General features: G+C 32.9%; 1 protein-coding gene across 2 annotated transcripts in view; it reads right to left on the bottom strand.

Moving 5' to 3' along the window:
* Positions 1-20,330, bottom strand: part of LOC119840283 (dual 3',5'-cyclic-AMP and -GMP phosphodiesterase 11) — a 162,215-nt gene that overhangs the window by 117,742 nt on the left and 24,143 nt on the right. For both annotated transcript variants that reach the window (XM_038366821.1, XM_038366830.1), the window contains exon 2: positions 6,154-6,232. The gene's annotated coding sequence lies outside the window, so the exon portion shown is untranslated. The remainder of the gene's footprint in view (positions 1-6,153; positions 6,233-20,330) is intronic.

Genomic DNA, 20,330 nt, shown 5'->3' with positions numbered 1-20,330 from the left:
CCTGTACCATTGTAATTCATACCACCTTAATCATGTCTTTCAAAACAATATAAATGCTTAAAGAACGTTGAAGCCCGGCTAAAACCAAAACAGAGAGAAGAAATGTAAATTATATGAATTTGTTACGTTGGAAATAAGATGCTTTCGTAGAATTTATGCTGTCTTTATTTCAAGAACAATTAAATGGGATTCCGTGCTAAATTAAAACGTCTTTGGAATTTAGTCCCATAAGCATTTACGCACAATACTTATTCGTTCATTAAGTTCCTTTATGCATATAATTTTAAAGTAATTACGTAAAACCTACCTAAAATGATCTTATTTATGGGTGAAGAAGATAATCTCTAGGTAACTCCTGATGATCGATGATGACAGCACTTTCGCTGATGAAAAACTTCAAACAAAAATTGTTCTTAAATATTTACATATAAAACACAATAAGATTATCCATGAAATAAATCTTTACAATTACAAACTTACTAAAATTATAACTAACTTGCCAGTATTCCGTAGTCACCATATTATTACATAATTTTATAATATCCGAGTCCTATACTCGTATAAGAACATACTTGGCATAGAAGTATTGAGCAGCAAAATGATATGGTATATATCATTTTGCATATATGGTAAGCCATAGCAAAGCATCAATAAAAAAAATGTCATTTTATCTCGGAAGAGCAGCATTAATCTATAGTAAGAAAAAATTAAATATTTTGCTTTTTAAAGTCGTAAAAATCCGCTGTGAAACTATTAGTAGTGTATCACTAGTATAGTTAGTAGTTAGTAGGTACTCGAGGCTCGGTCGCGGACGAATTTTAACCAACTCCCGTGGCCCCTTCACTTAAGTGGCTCGACGGAACACAGTGGGGTTTTGGTCGGTAGGAATCCGACATAACCCACGGCTTTATCTCCGGAGGCCGTGGGTATCTATGCAAGATTTCCCCACTTAAAAAAAAAAAAGAAAGGTACTCGAGGCTCCACTCGCGTGGTAGCCAAACAAAAATCCATATATTAACAAACTTGCGCGTTTATAATATTAAGAAGGAAGTAAGATTTTTAATTCTATGTTAACCATTGTTTTTTAAAAGCAGTTTTTCGTATTTTTTTTTTTTTTACTTATTGGAAATAACCTCTATAATTTGAATACATAATACAGATAAGTAATAGCTTTATACTCATCTACTTTATATAAAACACATTAATCACAAGAAGCCCAACCAGTTATCATTTATCTATCTCTAGCTAACACGCAAATATTTTATCAATTAATCAAACAAGGGTCACCTTCTCGAATTTACGCGAAACTTGATTGATTAAACCGCAGAATTATCCATTACCGGGCTTGTCAAGTGTGACAACAGTGGTAAACAAAAACAAGACAATCCTTGAAAATGATACCTCTATCCTTCCTTTGTTCTGCCTACTATGTTATATCTAACTATTTTATAATATTTATATACGCAGCTATATAAATAATAAATTATCATTAGTAAATTATTGTTTAACTGTTGGAAATTATGACTAGAAAGAGTTCATGTTCTGACTCTAAATATAACAGGAAAATTGTGTTTACTCATTAATTTAGTGAAAACTGTGAGTACTAAATAAGTGAGTAAAATATCAAAAGGATAGAAATATGAATCTATTCCTAAGTTGTCCAATGATTAAAACGTAGGTTTCTTGTACTCCAGTCTTCTTTATGTGTAAAATAAAAACGGACTTTTTATATGAAACATACGCATACGTAATAATTATATTTATAAAACAACAATTATAATCATTTACTGTTCAATTCAATTACTGTTCAATACAAAAACCAACGCTTATTTAAATAAGCAAACTCATACATTCACATTCGAACATTTATTTTATCAACTCGAATTTGTCTAGACGCGCTTTTGAATCGTTATAATACAGAAAAGTAATAAATTATCACCGGTTCGGAAAGCCGTTTCTACAAGGAAGAGCCGGCAAGAAACTCAGTAGTTGCTCTCTTAAAATCATATCAATGTTAAAACTTTAAACTTTTAAAATAATCGTGCCATTGAACTGTTTTGTGCTTGTAAGCGACAACATTCCATGGCTCTCTAAACTAAATACATTTTTATATTTTATAAAAAATATTTAAATTTAGTCCAACTATAATTAATTCGATATGTCGATAAAAGTAACCGTTCCAGTAATAAACTAAGACAAAGAGAAGAGAGTCGGAGAATTGTTAATTCGTTTTTTTAAATAATTATTTTTTTTTACATTTGGTAAAGCAGCGTGGGTCCCTGGTCTGGTCCATGAAAATTTGCAGTAATAAGTAGTCTAACGCCTCATCAAATGAATTGCCAATATTGTAGGAAAGGAAAAAGGAAAGGATTCATGAGAAGAATTGAAGAAGGGCTGGTAAGAAAATGGACCTGGGCTTACGTTTTGAATCACGAGAACGACTAAATAACCAAACTATCTGCAATTACAGTAGATGAACGAAATAAAGCGATGATAAAGTTAATTAACATTCACCTCATAATAACAACGATACTATCCATCATAAGGGCCCATTACTGACTATTAGGATTAAAAGGCAACGTAATGAAAACCATTAATAATCGAGGTATTCGCGTAATAGGCGTATTTCAGTTGACGATCTGTGGGTCAGACGTGTTTTCATTAACTTTATACAACTTCGCCGCTACATAATTAAAACTTTTAATAATGGATTCATGCTCGTATACGACGCAGTTTAAAATTAATCATATGAAATTGATTATAAGATAATGTCATAGAGTACGTCGATTTATGACATACAATAACATAAAGGGAGAGCGATGTTCATCACCATTGATGTAGACTTCAAACAGTATATTTAAAATAATAGATATATTATGGTGTAATATGTGACCACCTATATAAATCCATACCATACTATACAGTGAAAGGATTTCCTCTTCTCAAAATCCTTATTAATATTATAAACGTGTTGTTTGTTTATTTGAGTTCTTTCACGTCGGAAAATCTTGGTATTCCCATTCATGAGAATTTCTTAAAGCCAAGCGGGGGAAGCCGGAGGCGTAAGCAACTATAATATAAATCATGAATAATGAGTTTCAAAATCTGGAAAGCATTAAAACAATATCTGTACATTTGTATATTATTTGTAAACTCAAATACGTCTGTTTATATTTAGAGCTAGAAGGTATAATTTGAAGTTATTAAAGCTATCCATAAAATTATTTAAAATATGGCTTTATAATCACAACATAAAATTTATTCCATGCACCTCTCAAAACCAATTATTATTTATCCGTCGCATATAAAATCAAGAAGCAATTATATTTTTATTGCCCTCATTATCCATTGCCTATATAATTTAAGATAAATTATCACCGATATATTTATAGCCACCAGCTATGACGGTTTAACACACAAGAGAATAATATGACGGTCATAAAATCGCGTTTTATTGCACGAAACTCGTAACCTATGCCTAGGAAATGCATTTACAGATTAAACCTGCGAACTAAACCTACAACACTGCAGTATAAAGGATTTTATGAATCATGAAATGCTCTCTGGGAAACCATTGCTTTATTACTGGTGTGTTATTTATTACATCACCGCTTTAAGGAAATCATAAAACTGATTATTTACTCGCATCTCTTATTTACTTTGATGTATGCTTTTATTGGTGGATATATTATAATTCGTTTATGTGTTATGTAGTTCCATTTGTGAAAGATTCCATTTACTTTTAATAAAATTGCGCAAAAAAGGTTTGCTGTTTATTCTTTACTAGCTTTTGTCCGCGACTTCGTACGCGTTAAATTCAGAGTAAAACCCCTTTCCCCCCTTTTTCTTCTGTTACATGTATCAACCTTCCTCTTGCTTTACTATAGCTCTTAAAAAATACCCATAATTATCTGTTGCATAATTTTAAAGATTTAAGCATACATACAGGCAACAGATCTTTTACAAGGGTACATCTCAATTCCATGAGAATTCCATGTAATTACGCATGAATCCGTCTATCTATCTGTCCCCAGAAATGCATTGCATTGTGTCTCGGCAATAGCAATAATAAAAAATCGAGGTTAAGCAACGGTTGACAGGGCTATAAGTTGGGTGGATGGCTATTTCTCTGCAGTTGCTACGTAATTTATTTGTACTGAACCGTTAGTGTGGCGAGTCCGATTCACACTTGACCGATTTTATTAGTTCATAATCTGGAATAACTCTTATCGAGATAAAAATTTGAAACTGTGTAAAGTTACGACAGTCTGATATTTTCAATACATACCTAAACATGTAATTATTTCAATGTAAATTAATCTTATAATTATGAAGCTTACATTTACATTGACAGAAGCTTTCGTGCCGTGGCTTCGCTCACGTAATAATAGATAAAGACAATCCCGGGTTTTCTCCGCATGGTCCCTGCTACCGACCGATTTCTCTGGTTTCAAACTATCTCTGTAGCAAACTACATCCAAAGCAGTTCAGTGGTAGGTGTAAAGAAGAGATAGAAGATAGAATTACTCTTCGCATTTTTCACTGTTTGCTGTTATTGGTTATAGAAATCAGTTGTTATAATTTTAACTATAGTCAAAGTATAATTTACTATGGCTATGGTTAAACAATCAAATAATTTATCATAATTACACTTATTTGTTTATAGATAATGATCAAATAACAAAACTAAGAAAACCCACTGAAATATATATCTTCCTCGAAGTAGCTCATTGACATTGGCAGAGTCAATTTCAAATTTCAAGGTCAAGTTTTAATTTGAAAGCAGGACAACCTCGAGTATTTATAAATTTACAAGTGTCTTTTATCGTAAAATGGTATATCATTTTCGCTCTAGCTAAGCACTAAAAACGACTTTAATTAAATTTTAGTTGTAATTCCGCAGAATTAGTAGGACCTTTAACGGTAAAATGCTTGATATCTAAACTGTGATACTATTATTAATAGAACCGTCGTGTAATTCGACTATATAGCCAACTAGCTGTTCGTCCCGGCTTCGCCCGTGGTACATATGTAGTCTATGTCACTCAGTGTAGTTGCAGCTGTTGCAGTGGTTTTTGCGTGAAACGTTACAAACATACAAATATATAAGTTTCCTTTTTAAAATATTATTAGTGTAGATAACGAACGTGCATATTTTCCAACATATTAACGTGTGTGTTGTGTTTAGGTAAATTTATTTTGTAATAATACGAAAATTATATTATTTTATATAATATATATAAATTATATGTCACGTCGTTTTTCGGCGATGTGCTCCTAAACTACTCAACCGATCTCAATTAAATTTATACAACATGCGCAGTTAGATCCAACATAAAAGATGTAGTTTACATTATTACAATTACAATAAATGACTACCCGGAAGGAGTCGGGGCGTGCATCTAGTGTGATTCTTTCTTGTTGATATTTATTTTTATTGACTTAGTGAATGGCCAGACATTCGAACCCAAGACTTGCCGGTCGTAAGGTGAAATAAATGAGTAATAGGACGACGATTTTCGTAAATAAACATTCAAATTCAACATTTATCTATCAAACAACACGCTTTGTAGCGTCTATTAATAATTTCAAGAATTGATGGTAAATACAACGGCTCAATCTTTATCAAAATAAAACAGCTCAATCTTTTCAACCAAAATATCTAGAATGTTCTATTTTTAATTAGTTTATTTACATTTTTTCGAAAAAAAAACAAAATGTATTGAAAAAGTGGTCCAATGTAGCGAGGAGCGGGGGCCTGGTGACCTAAAATACAGGTTATTCGTTTAATCTCTATTTTGATATATATATTAGCTAGATAGCTAGTGTAAATTTAATTTGTGAAAAAATAAACGGTTCTTATTATTTATTCATTTGATCTTATTCTGTTATTATAGTTACCAATTCCTATTAATTTTCAACACTATCCTAGTTACGAGAGAAATTGATTTAATGATATTGCATAAAAACAAACTCAAATATTTATACTACCAACAAGACTTCTCATAGAAGCGCTTTTCTATAGTGATGTTAAAACGAAGTTAGTGACCAATGGTTCCAAAACAAATCTTTAAGCCTTATGTTATCGTCCATCACAGGTAGCTAATAAGAGTAATACAGTACATATTTAAATATCGTTGTTACATTAGTTACCTGGTTTCCTGCGCACGCGCCACTGCACCGGCTGCGGCGCCGGGCTGCCCGCGCCCGACGACGCCAGCTTGATGCCGTCCTGCAAATTGTTATAAATTTGAGTTTTGTTATCGTCCTTTCTTTCTTTATTTCCTAATTTCGGTGGATAAGTTGAGGAATGTATATTTTGTATTAATTATACACCAGGCTTGATCTTTTTTAAAGTTGTAATAAACTATATAGTATCACATCCCCCGGACTGCTTGCTGCAACTTCTCGGACCAAGCCTGTCGTATAATTATAATAGAAGTTAACTTCGGTAAATTCCTCCTTTGTACAATTATTATTCGTATCATTTTCGAGACCAGACCAGTCGAGCGTGCCGGAAATAAATGGATTTTCCAATTTATCTGCGCACGTGGATATCACCACGGCTCAAAATGATGAGGAAACCGGCATGTCTGAAAATCAAAAGTTCGACGACATTTGACATCTGCCAACCCACACTTGGCCAGCGGGGTGGTATAAAGCATGAATCCTAATAACCCTCATGGTCCTATGTCCCAGCAATGGGAACGTATATGACCTGATGATGATGACGAGTTGATGATTATACGTATTAATTATCATCTTAAACATCAATTTGATAAGATGAGTATTTAAAAGAAGTTACATACTTTTTATACAAAACTATCTCAAAATATTTTTTTCAAGATTTCAATATAAATTAATGAGCACGACATCTATTGTGAAGATAGAACTCTAAATAGCAGCTCAAAGCATACAGGCGCCATAACATGCTGCTGAATAGAAATTTAACACTGTACCACTAGATGGCGTTTATAAAAATAATCTTTATAAATAAAAATAAGTGATTTATTGAAATATAAAAAAATTTTAATCTTGAATATTCAAACTATATTAGTATGCAATATATTTAATCTCTTTCAGGTAGGTAGGTTCCCGATTACTATTCCTCCTTTTTCTCTCAAACAAAGACATAATTAACGACTATATAAATTTTCAATTTGTACTACTTGTGCAAAATATGTATGTTAAGGGTTGTTCCGTACTTAAAGGGTAAAACAGGATCCTATTATACCTACTAATATTTCGCTATCCATTTGTATGTCCGTCTGTCCCGCCTGACTGTCACCAGGCTTCTCATGAACCATGCCAGTTACATATGAAATTTCAGAAAAAAATGTATTTGCTGCCATAACAACAAACACGTAATAAAAATATCGAGGTAAAGCAGCGGTTGGCACGGTCATACAATGGATGGGTGATCAAATAAATTCAAGTACAAGCAGTATTCTTCCCTATATTTAAAGTAGACTTTTGACGTCGACAGGTGTTCGAAATTTTTTAAAAAGCATAATTTCGAAGGCAGTTTTGTTAATAAAATTTGCCAAAATATGTCTTGTACTGCAGTAGGTTGCTACTTTTGATTTAAGATCTTACAAGTGAGAGTTCTAACTCCTTAATATAATAATAAATATAGGTTTATTGGAAACTTCAAATGTCCTAGTTCTAAAGTAATATGCGCATTTCGGTAATAGTAGCATAATATTTGAATTAACCAACCAAATTAGAAAGTAAACTTAAATATCTACTGTGTGTTTATTCCACTACGTTTCGAATGACTATGCAAAATAGTTACTTAATTGGTTCACACGATAGAGTAATTAAGACTACTATCGCATTCCGATCTAATTAACGCAATTCCGTTTATTGTTTTTCCTTAACTGTGTGATAAATGAATGAAAATCATTAATTTATCACAAGTTCTTGTAAAACTGCATAGTTGCTTATTAGTTTTCGTTTATCAATCTTTACTCCTAATTTATCACTTAGATGTATTGACCTAAAATATAGGAATAATTATTTGGAGCTATGAATATTTAAAAACATTAAGTGCATAAAATGTTACTCATATATTTGTGTCCAATATGTGACTGCTAAGAAAAATTCGATCTGAATTTACATTAACTGGCATTAAGTTTTATAGAATGTGCATAAACAAATAATTCAGGGGCCAGATGTTTGTTATCCAACTGGTGTTTAATGGAATTTGTATCAACAACTTATATGAAATTGCGAGAGAGGTAGATTTGTAAATATTTCATTAAAATCAACCGGCGTAACTAATTGAACATAAATATTGCAATTATTTTAACTACATGGAGCAAAGAATTTCATGAAATGTTACATTGAGTTCATTTAAAAGTTAATAGATGTGCATTTGTTAATATTTTCCATTCAAAAAGCAACAAATACTGTAAACATCAGCTTAAAAATATTCATGATACAAAAAACATCTATACCACAAACATTTTTTAGACGGTACGGTAGAGGTTTATAAAAACATCTACCATATTATTATTCCATAAATAGTACATTGTGGAAAACCTTAACCCAAACATAACTTTTGGGACTAAAACTAATGTGAGCCCTTTATAATTTCACGTTTGTTGCCGCTACTATTTCGAAAGTTAAAATTATTAATTTATATGTTTTAGTTTATTTATGTTACACGTGGTATGTCTATAATCTTTGAATGATAAAAATTGTTTTGTATGATGATGATACAATTCAATCTATACGGCTTCTCGTTCAAAGATTACATAAAATGAATGTATTAAATTCATAACTAATCGTTTATTTTATACCAGAGATTATTAAGGTTATAGGCGTTGGCGGGGTCCCTCTTTTGGAAATCCTCTCTTATAAAAATTTTGAATTTTAGGTTATTGATGCTGCACTGAGCTTACTCTAGATTGTATTGAGGTCTAATTCAATCGAGATAGATTCGAAAGAATACAGAATTGGTAAAATTAAACGATCGTGAATTGATCTTGGTGTGGTCGAAACATGATATTATCTCGATTGAAAATTTCGATCTATTTAGATAATACGATTCGATCTGAATATAAAACTTGAATACTTTGCAAGGTAAAAAGATCAAGGTCGAGTTGAAATCGTAATCCATTTGAAAACAAAATCAAGATCAAATGAATTTCGGTGATAAGGTTCCTGATTTATAAAATGTGTGTACAGTTTCACACGTGGGTGTGCCTCTCACTACGCTTTCAACGTGATTGATTGATGAATATGGAAACTTGGAGACTAAGGAGACTTGTTATTTATTTACACTTTATTGTGCTGGTATGCATAACGCATCCTTAAATTAAATGATTTAGAACTAACTTAAGCTTGTTCATGGTGTAAATGAAATAAATACTTAAATTTTAGAAATAAGCCAACCTACTATAGTGTTATAGTTGTATAATGCAACTTTAACCAAAGGGTTCTTTGCAATGTTTTTAACAAAGAACTTTCTATGCAATGCTTCCAGTTTGACCAAATGAAATGATCCTTACAACCACAGGATAAAAGTCATGCGCAGGAGCAAAATTAAGAAATGTGACGATTCCTACTTCTTTTTCTGAGATTTAACGTAACTTTGCCGTAAATAGTTTCCCCGTGTTATTGAAAATATTTGATTTATTGCAATATTTAAAAGTGTTAGGAGTATTTTATAAAAACAAAGTCACAAACTCTACCGAAACTTATTTTTGTTAGTTTTGTAAAAGACCAAAAAGAGTTAGCAATAAATTAAACTTGAGTCTAGAGTCTGTTTGTAATATTTAAATAAACGCAATTTGAATAAATGCATGTATATGTATTATGTATACGGTATATATAACTATATGTATGTTGTATGTGTATATACACAAACAAAATATATATACATACAAAATTTTGAACGTCTGGACCTATTTTGGCAGGACTTTAATAGGCAACTCACGTTTTTTTTTATGTCACAGTCGGCAATGGAGCTGGTGGGACGCCTGATGGTAAGCGCTACTACCGCCCATCTGCAAGTGTGCAGAGGCATAAGGTCCATGGCAGACCTTACGCCTCTACAAATGGATTGCCGACATTAAATTGGGAAGGGATTAAGATAGGATTGGCGAGAGGAATAAAGAAAAGAACTGTAAAGGATATTGGCCTACGGCTCCCCCACTCACCGAACGAAACACAGCAGAATGCTATTTCACGCCGGTCTTCTGTGGGAGTGTGGTACTTACCCGGTGCGAGCTGGACCAATTCGTGCCGAAGCCTGCTCGACTACATATACAGCGTGCTCGACTACCACATACAAAAATATCAAGGAGTTACTTAGATTACTTTTTATTCTAACATTTCCAAAGGAAAAACTCATTAACGCGGACAATGTCGCAGGACGCAGCAAGTCCAATATGATAAACAGGAAATATTTGTATTTTATTTCTTATGTTAACACCGTCTTAGCATAAGAGGTCGTTCCCATTCGGGTCGTGATGCAATACAATTGTCGAAAACCTCTTATTTTTCCTACCTATTTAACATTAGAATTAGTAGGCAGTAGGTATGTACATCAATATACAATACGATTCAACGATTCTAGAATACAATCAAATGCGTCTGAGTTTTTGCACACTTCCACACAATGACATTTCGCGTTCCGGTGCCTACCTGCGTTTAATATTCACGTCGCATTTTTGGCGGTAAAATTTTAAGTGTTCCCCGTTTCGTGGCCGGAATTTTCGCATTGTGTTTGACGTACTCTGAATACCTACCACAGATAATATAATACAATGCATATACGATACGACACGATGCACACGACTGTCGTTGCGCGGGCATCGAAGTCACGATGTCAGCTTTTAACAAATAATAGGTAGATAGGTATATGTGCGCAAGATTTTCTTTGAGTTTTTTGTTGTTGAACGGAGGAATACTTAAATCAAATTTAACAAAATATTGACCCACTTTCAAAAAGAACCTAAATAGTAATGCTAAGTATAAGTCGGTGAGTAAAGTTGGATATAATTTCTAGTTATTACGACCTAGGTTATTAGTTTCGAACACCGCCTTCAGGCTTCGTTTTTATCCGTGATGCAAAGGATAGGACTGCAAAGGGTAAGGATAAGGATACGGTATCATGACGACCAAAAAAGCTTTAACCTTATGCCCCTTACTTGTCTTTTTTGTGCCCTTTCTACTTTTCCTCAATAAAATAAAGATACACCTTCACGACAACACAAAGAATCATCCGAAAAAAACCTTTGTTTATAATGTAGCATTAATAGCTACATGTTTTATTAATAACTATTATATAATATCGAACATATATATTTAAAAACCGAACATGAGTCCGAGTTGTTTAATTCTGAACCCCAACTACATTATACGTTTGAAAATCCAGGTCTCGATATAACGGTCAAACTCATTCTGTGAGTAAATTTAATTTGGTTGGATAACATGAACATTAAAGATCCTTATAATATTAAGTCCCTTTATTGAGTAAAGCCATTATCAAAGGGATAGAAGAAGCTTATTACTACTACTAGCTTTGCCTACGACTTCTTTTGCGTGGGAAATATTTTTCCTAGGTCTTTTATAAGATTTTTCAATATACCGTTACGCTATTGGTCGTGAAGTGGTCTTATGTTATATTTTATTGAATGTGGACATGAATCCTATCGAATATTGAATATGAAATTGGAATTTTTCGATAACTAACCTTAAAACTTATTTCATGAGTAGTTCCTAAGAATCGCGCGATCGACGTTGTACTATCTACCTACATATCAGTATACGGAATAAATATAACAGTAGCGAATAGTTTGAACATTGTTCATATAGTTAGAGTAATATATTATGTATTATTTCTATCTTCAAGACTCGCTTTTGTGCAAATATTTTAATTTCAATTGCCAACCGTTGTCTATCTATAGAAAACAAATTAAATTAAATAGGTAAAACGCGTCCAAAAATAGAGTAAATATATAACAAAGTCTAAAAGGGACTTCGTATTTTATTTCAAATTTATCGTTCGTTAAAATGTTCTGAATGTAAATGAATTGTATATTGATATCGACAGAATTAACTAACCGTAAAGCAATAAAGTAACAATGTTCTATACAAAATACGAGCAAAACAGTCTCTCCCTAAAGTAACAATTTAAACTAATATCCCATAAATTGACGTAATAACCGTAAAATTGAGTAATAAAAGAGATGGTACCCAGGTAAACACGGCTGGATAGGCAATTTTCTTTATATTTAGTCGATACACAGGAGTGGGATGGGACAAGTCTCGATTTATTTATTTCAATATCACTTCCAGGGTTTCTCCTTTATAGATTACTAGCTGCGCCTCGCGGTTTCACCCGCGTAAGTCCGTCTCCCGAAGGAATATCGGGATAAAAAGTTGCCTATATGTTATTCCAGTTGTTCAGCTATCTACGTACCAAATTTAATTGCCATCGGTTCAGTAGTTTTTTACGTGAAAGAGCAACAAGCACACAGACATCCTTACAAACTTTCGCATTTATAATATTAGTATGAAGTAGGAAGGATTGTGAAATGAAGTGGGTACATTAAATGGTTATTTACTTCGTTTCAGCTCGCCTAAATAAAAAGTGATAAAATTGTACTTAAAACAAACGTTATTTAATTGAAATAATAAATTGCGTATGACACATCTACATTATATGAAAATGTCTTACATTCACACTAACATTATAAATGCGGAAGTGTGGATTTTTGCGCTACGGATTATATCCTTTATTGTATTTGCAGTAAGTATGATATTTGCCTCTGGAGACAATCAGCACGTTAGAGAATAGATATTACTAATAAATAGATAAAATTATTGTAGACTTATAAATATTATAGATAAGTGTTGAAACATCTCAATCCCACGTTGATTTCGTTTGACCACACGAACGATACCGTGGGCAGCAGCTAGTTTAGTACAAACGATATATTTTTGCAAACACCATGTCTAAAGTCGATTGCGAAAAAGCAAGTCTCGAAAAAAATATCCCTAAAATTGTTTACGCATTCCGGAATGAAATTCCAAATCAATCAATTTCTTAAGTAATTATTAATTCATCACTGTCATATTTTTTTGGCAGGAGCCTGAAAATGTTTGCCAGTAATACATGGCTATTAAAAGCACATACTTACAAACAGTTATTGACGTAGTATTGACTTTTTATATAAAACTACCTACGCTCCAAGACTGAAAATTAATATAGTAATTTAGCGAAAAAACAGCTGTCAACGTATTATGATCACACATCGCGATATTCGTGTTATGGTTTTAATGAAAACACCCACGACGCAATAACGAAAAGCCATGACGCCTCATGAACATTAAATGGTTGACCATAATACAACAAACAGACTGCAGTTCGCTGGTACAATTTCTTTTAATATAAGGTTAATACATATTATGAATTAACTTCCTTAGGTGCGAGGGCTTTTTCAAATCTTAACATATCTATTAATATTGCTATTCAATTATTTAAAGTAAAACAGACATTGACTTCACTGTAAAGTATCCATACAAATGCTATTAAAGTTAGCCACATTTAAACTAAATAAAACTAGATTCTAACCAGAAAGATATCAGTGTAAGTACTAGATAAACTGATCGCGTGGGACGTGTATTTCCTTAAGACGCAGATTGCATGTTTGTGATTACAAGTAATATAGCGTAGATCAACAAAGTAGGGCATTATCACAATACATGTAATAGGTACAAATTATGTGAGTACATATAAGGGAGCTACATAGCACATAGCAGTGGAAAATCCCTAATAAATTGTATAACATCATCGGAAAAACGGTATTAGGGTAGCGAGATGAGGAACAATCAAGTAATGCATAAATTATGCGGTAGTATCAACGTGAATATGGAAAAGGTTTGTGAAATCAATCCCTTAAATAAACCTCTTTATGGAATTGCGAAGATTGATAAGATCTTATGTATCCCAAAGCGATAAAGCGGAGTGCCGAATAACTTTCGGATAACATCTTAGGCTATTCGCTAACATTTATTTCGATAGCTTCTACAAGTGCTGAATACAAAAATGCTGTGTAGAAAACGCTGATAATGAATAGTATAGTTTTATATTAATTATGATAATTATAAAACGTTTATGTTTTTAAGTCTGTATCGAGCTGATGGTTCGGGATATGATGGCTACGGCCCATGAACATTTACATAGGTCGGATTCCTGAAAGTGCGTTGCCCTCTTTTAAAGAGTAAGGGTGTAAGAAAAGGGCTGACTAGAGGTATAAAAGAAATGAAAACGGAAGGGTGAAGAAAAGTACACAGAACTCCGGGTCCCCCACTCACCGAACGAAAATGTAGCATTCGCAAGCTATTATTTCATGCCGATCTTCTATTGTTTTATACGTTCTAACTATTGTTAACTACTTGATTACATATACTGCGCTATGGAAGTGGATAAAGAACCCTTTATTTATCATTTAAGAAAGGAAAGTAGTAAGTGTTCTTATAGTAAGATTTCATGCATGGTATCTGAAAGGATGCTTTAAAAGTAATTAAGTGGAATTGTTTTTTGTATATTTGCTTTCTGTTTTTATAATATATATTAAATTTAATTTGTGGGGGGAGCACGGGTGGACGAGAGGTTAGGCGTTGCTACGGTTTGGCAAAAGACGCGGGTTCGAATCCCTACTCGTCATCAAATTTTTTCTATTCTTTCAAAATTTATCATAATATAGGTATATTAGTTAAGCGAAAAATGTTTCCTTAGTAAATGATATGAATAACTGCTGACTGACTTCGAAAAAAATTCAAAGAATTTATGAGTCGGTCTGAATAAGGTACAAATCTCTAGTAAATATCTGATGCATAACTTTCTGCTAAACACATCAATCTGAATCAGCCTGGTCTTCAAATAAAACTATTCAAGCTCAAAAACTTTTGTATAGATGTAAATTTTTACAAGCACTTATGAATACAAAGTCATTTTTTAAAGTACCGCCGATTCGGAATGTCCCTTCTTCCGAAAAAATACAGCAGGAAACTCTATGGTTACTCCATTTAAAGATATATACAAAACTAAAAATGCAATAAAACATAATTTCTTCATACAAAACAGAAAACAATTAAATACATACACGTGTATGTAAAATGAGGACAATCCACAATCGCAGTTATGCTTAGTGGCCTAATTGCCTCTTCACAACAGTAAACGAGTAAGAACAAAATAATTGCTCCACATTATTTGATATGTCATAGCTTTCTATTTGTCGTAATGTGACATCATATTATCCTACTAATATTATAAATGCGAAAGTTTGTAAGGATGTGTGTGCGTTTGTTGCTCTTTCACGCAAAAACTACTGAACCGGTTGCAATGAAATTTGGCACGTAGATTAGTAGCACGAAGTAGTTGGACAACCGGAATGACATATAGACAACTTTTATCCCGATATTCCTACGGGATACAGACTTACGCAGGTAAAACCGCGGGGCGCAGCTTGTCCTACATAATTGTTCGGTTGTGAAAAATCGTGTTCTAAAAGCTATGCCATATACAAAATCTGGAAATAACTAAACCATATCGTGAACTATGTACATTTAAATTACTTCTACATTTACTCACATTATTCTTTATTACAATTTAATTTATTCTACGAAATTTCTTTTTCTCATCTACACAATTTACCATGTGATTTAATGCGGTTGATAGAAAAATATAGTACAGAATGAACAAATTGTATTGAGACCATAATAAAATACGTATCTAAATTGGTGTTTAGGGTATCTGCAAAAACTATTGAATATATAATATCTCTTGGAGCGGATGTGAATCCCGTCCACAACCTATTTTTTTATATATTTCTGTAATTCAAGAAAAATACATTACATGCGTAATATTTAAACGCTTAAATGGTTAAATCAATTATTTAATAATTAATCCTTTATTTAAATTAACGAAGCCAATCATCAGATGCAAAATATAAACTAGGAAAAAGAGATGATTAAAAAGACAATACTAAATATTGGCTTAACAAGAGCAAAAAAGATACTTCAGAAGCAGAGAATTAAAAATGTTAATTCATTATTTTATAGCCGTCTTGAAACTATCCATCAATCGTTATCACGGCCAGGTTGAAGGAAATGCAATATAACCTTATTTACTTTATCCATCCTAGTGTCTTAATAGACCCGCTGGTAGCTTGATGCAGCTTTGCTGCTTTGGTAGATCGATACTCGGTTATTAAGTAGCCTGTGTGCATATCGAGACTATTCTAGCGCTGATTTTATAGCGAATCCATCAGTCATTCCATCCAACTGTATAACTGTACAATATATATTTATCAAGCTGGCTGCCCTTTCGGCTTCACTCGTATAAGAATCTATATCCCAACCTGATAAGCCATTTTTAGAAAATTAAATAACTTATATCTCAATATTTTTTGTATATGACCATTTGTTTTGTGTTTGTTAGTGTAATTGTGGTGGAACCTGAAGGTTTAATTTTAAAATGTATGTATGTACGAAATAAATATATAAATAAATAAAATAAATAAATAATTTCTAAATTGAGTATACACTACTGAACTTAATATGTAGATATATAATGGCCCGGAATAACATCCGGGTTCCATACAGAGCCACGTGTTGATACAAGTCATATCCCAACCGAACGTTTTATGGACCAAGAGTATTGAGATGCGTCATATCCCACGTCATTCTGTATGTACACATATATTCGTAGTATGTTATAACTTTTAAACAAATATACTTTTAAGATAGATTCCACTTCACGTGATTTAAATTTTGATTAATGGTTATATCACTTGAATACATATTATGTTAAACATTAAAACAACATACAAGTGCATAACCTCGAACTATATGATCATTCACACTGAATATATCAAAACGAAATTATTCAAATTATCCTCTTATAATCTAAGTTTTATTAATTCACGACCCATCGATCTTCTAAGGTTATTCAATTGCATTGTTATAGCCACGGCTGTCAAGCATTTAAACACATGGGTACCTAAACTTATATGGTACTGTCACCCTAAAACTCGTAATTATGTTTGAATTCCACCACCGATTGTAACAAATAATTAAAAAGAATTCATTATGTTGTTTTTTGTAACTGGTCAATTCTGAAGTCATAGATTAGAATATTCTGAATGTAATGAAAAATATAATGAGATGATGTAAAAATCCTTACTAAAATTATAAAAGCGAAAGTAATTTAGTCAGTCTGACTGTTTCTTTTCACTGGTTACCCACTGAATGTGGATGAGATTTGGTAAAGAGATAGTTTGAGTCCCGAAAAAGAACAAAGGATAGTTTTTTTTTTCAGAAATCTTACGGGAATGGGAACAGATACGAGTGAAACCCCGTGACTCTTTTCCCAAGAATACGCGGGCGAAGCCGCGAGCGAAAAATTAGTATAAAACACATTTTAAATATTTAGCGTCACGGTCACTGAATTTAATATTATTCACTGTATTAAATAACTATGTATATAGGTATATGTGTCAAACAAGGTTGAGGTCTTTTAGACAGTTATCGAAGCAAGTTGTGAAAGAAAAATTACCATGAGTAATTAATTACTTTATTACTCTAAATAAGAGCTAGCGCACACGGATAAATTTATGCCGGTGATTGCCACTGTCCCTTCACGTTTCCAAAACGAAGTGAGCTTGGGCAGAATCCGTCCTCAGGGGAGTCGGGAGTTGCCATTTAATAAAAAAGAAGAAGAAGAAGTGAGCTCACGATGGGGGACCATATAAGAGACCATATAACGTCCATATGAGAGACAGTAACAAAAAGAGTTTGAAATCGAAGCGTCATTTGCCGCCAATGAATAACGTCGCATTTCAGGACCTGCATACATGAATGCTCTTTCAACATGAAATCATAAAGAGCTTATATCTATCCCATTTCTTCTATAAGAATATAATTCACACTACCGTCTTCACAACTGCAAACGTATTGCGTAGATATAGATACAATTTTGCATACGCTATAGACAATGATCAGAATGCAAATGGCGAACGCGGAACGGCCAACGACACGGCGGGAGTGACGATTTTGACACCAGGTGCGCGCCCCGCCATGAAATCCTAACAGAGCGGCGCGACATGGCAACACTTTAGTCACAGACTTGTTTGTCAGTCGGCGAACACAAATTTCACCCAGTTATCAAGCCCTTAGATGTGCGCATCTCAATACATATCCACGACTAGATTAAAACTATATTAAACTAGACTAATGACAAAAGTTACTGGTGTGCGCTATATGTTAAAATATTAATAAGGACTGTGATATAGTATTTTCTTGTGTTTGATTTTACGCGAGTATTATTCATTTAGAAATTAAAGACTTTTTAACGGATTTCAAACGCGATTAATCATTATATTTTTAACGGGGAGACTCTCCCGCGACCACGGTCGATGTAAAGTGTTCGAAACGTTGGGTTAATAATATAATGAATAAATCGCGTTTAAAATCAATTAAAAAGTTTTTAATTTCTAAAGGACAGTGATATTCGATATATTACGATACTGAGCTATGCATGAAAATAAGATGGCGGCGGCCACATATAGGATTCAATATTTTTCGACAAATTAAAGAGTTTAAAGTTAGTTAAATACTAAATTATGTATATTTTTTTGTTGCATAAAGTTTATTTATAACCAAATAGGCTCAATCCCTGATAATTTTGAACGGACCTTTATAACTATCGATATAAGGATAGGATACAAACAGTGTTAATAGGACTATTGAAATCTATACACTTTATTTAGCATTTCCAATATCTGAAGCTGAGTTGAATAAAGCATGACACTATATTAATAATTCATACCCCTAGTTACATAGATGCGGCACAAAGTAAGAAGAAAAATAAAGTTCTCTGAGGGTAAGATCAATGTAGTGTCTCTTGACCCGTAAAATATCTGCTAGCCTGCCTTTTGAAGGGCCCGTCAGCTGTGGCATAAATAATATATGAGGGCCCTTCCTAATCTCGGACTACTGTGGCAAAGTTTTTATTGGAGAGAATTCTCTGATACCATCTTTTTTTGGAGATATTCAAAACAAAATATCTTAAATGTTTTCACTGCTCATATCAAAATATCTATATAATAGCAAACTATTGTTATCTATTTAAATATTTTCGTTCTTTTTGTAAAAAAGGGGTTCTGAATAAGTATATCTGATTTCCATTAAGATATGATATTATGTTGAATAATATTCAACGAATCTGATCTTAAGAAATAATTTCAAACCTTGAACCTTTTTTTTTAATGTGGTTCGCTATCACCACCGTCCATGAACATTCGCCGAGTTAGGACCTATGCGAATCCTCTGCCCGCATTTCTTCTTGCCTTCCACACAAAGGATGATTAAAAATGATCAAAATGAGTAGATCTGTGGCATGGCCATTTATTTACCCACATAAATTTCGGTTACTCAATAACCAATGAGTTATATCAGATCATTTCGGTATTTTTCCCCAATATCTCGATAAAATATAATCTGTTTGTCGTAAGCTGTATTATCATTTGTGAAGGCCGCTTCAAGTTTTGTGGAAATCGTGAATTCAATCGGCAAAAATTTGAACGGAAGGTCAACCTTTGCTGCCTTGTGACGTATTATAAATAGATACATAGCATAAAATTGCTTCATATATTACTGTACATGGAATATTAACCTTTAATAGAAATGAGTGTCAAGAAGAATTAATAAGTTCTTTATGAAATTATTTAATATTATAGTCTTATGCTAAATTTAGAACTTCATCCTACATCAAAACATCTTTTTTCTTTATCACCAAGAAAAACATGCCGTGAAAACTTCGCTGTATTGCAAATATGCCCCAACAAGCTAATACGTACCTGTTACAATTACTTATGTTTGACTTAGAATCTAGATTTAAATATTAAACGATATGTCATCTATACAAAATATAACATCAGATGCAGAATAACGTGTTTAGTGTAAAGTATGTACCTACCACGACAATATACGTACAGTATGAAGGCACAAAAGCTCACGGCTTATACTATCAATATGACAAACGAACAATTCCCACTAATATTATAAATAAAAACTAACTCCAAAAGTAACTCTGCCTGTCTGCTTTTTTACGCGTAAACCCGTGAACCGATTTGCATGAAATTGTGTACCATAGTCCATACCATTTCCTTGCTATGAGGGCGAAGCCGCGGGCGGAAATTTACTGCAAAATACAAGCAGGAAGTATGTAGTACTGTACATATACTTAGTCTGGCCATAAATACTGTTACACTTAATTATAAAAAAATATTACATTTGAATTTCGAATCTGT

Source organism: Zerene cesonia, chromosome 5 (assembly GCF_012273895.1).
Source record: "Zerene cesonia ecotype Mississippi chromosome 5, Zerene_cesonia_1.1, whole genome shotgun sequence".
NCBI classification, from domain to species: Eukaryota; Metazoa; Arthropoda; class Insecta; order Lepidoptera; family Pieridae; genus Zerene; species Zerene cesonia.
The sequence above is the reverse complement of the archived record's forward strand: the minus strand, read 5'-3'. Positions and strand labels throughout refer to the sequence as shown.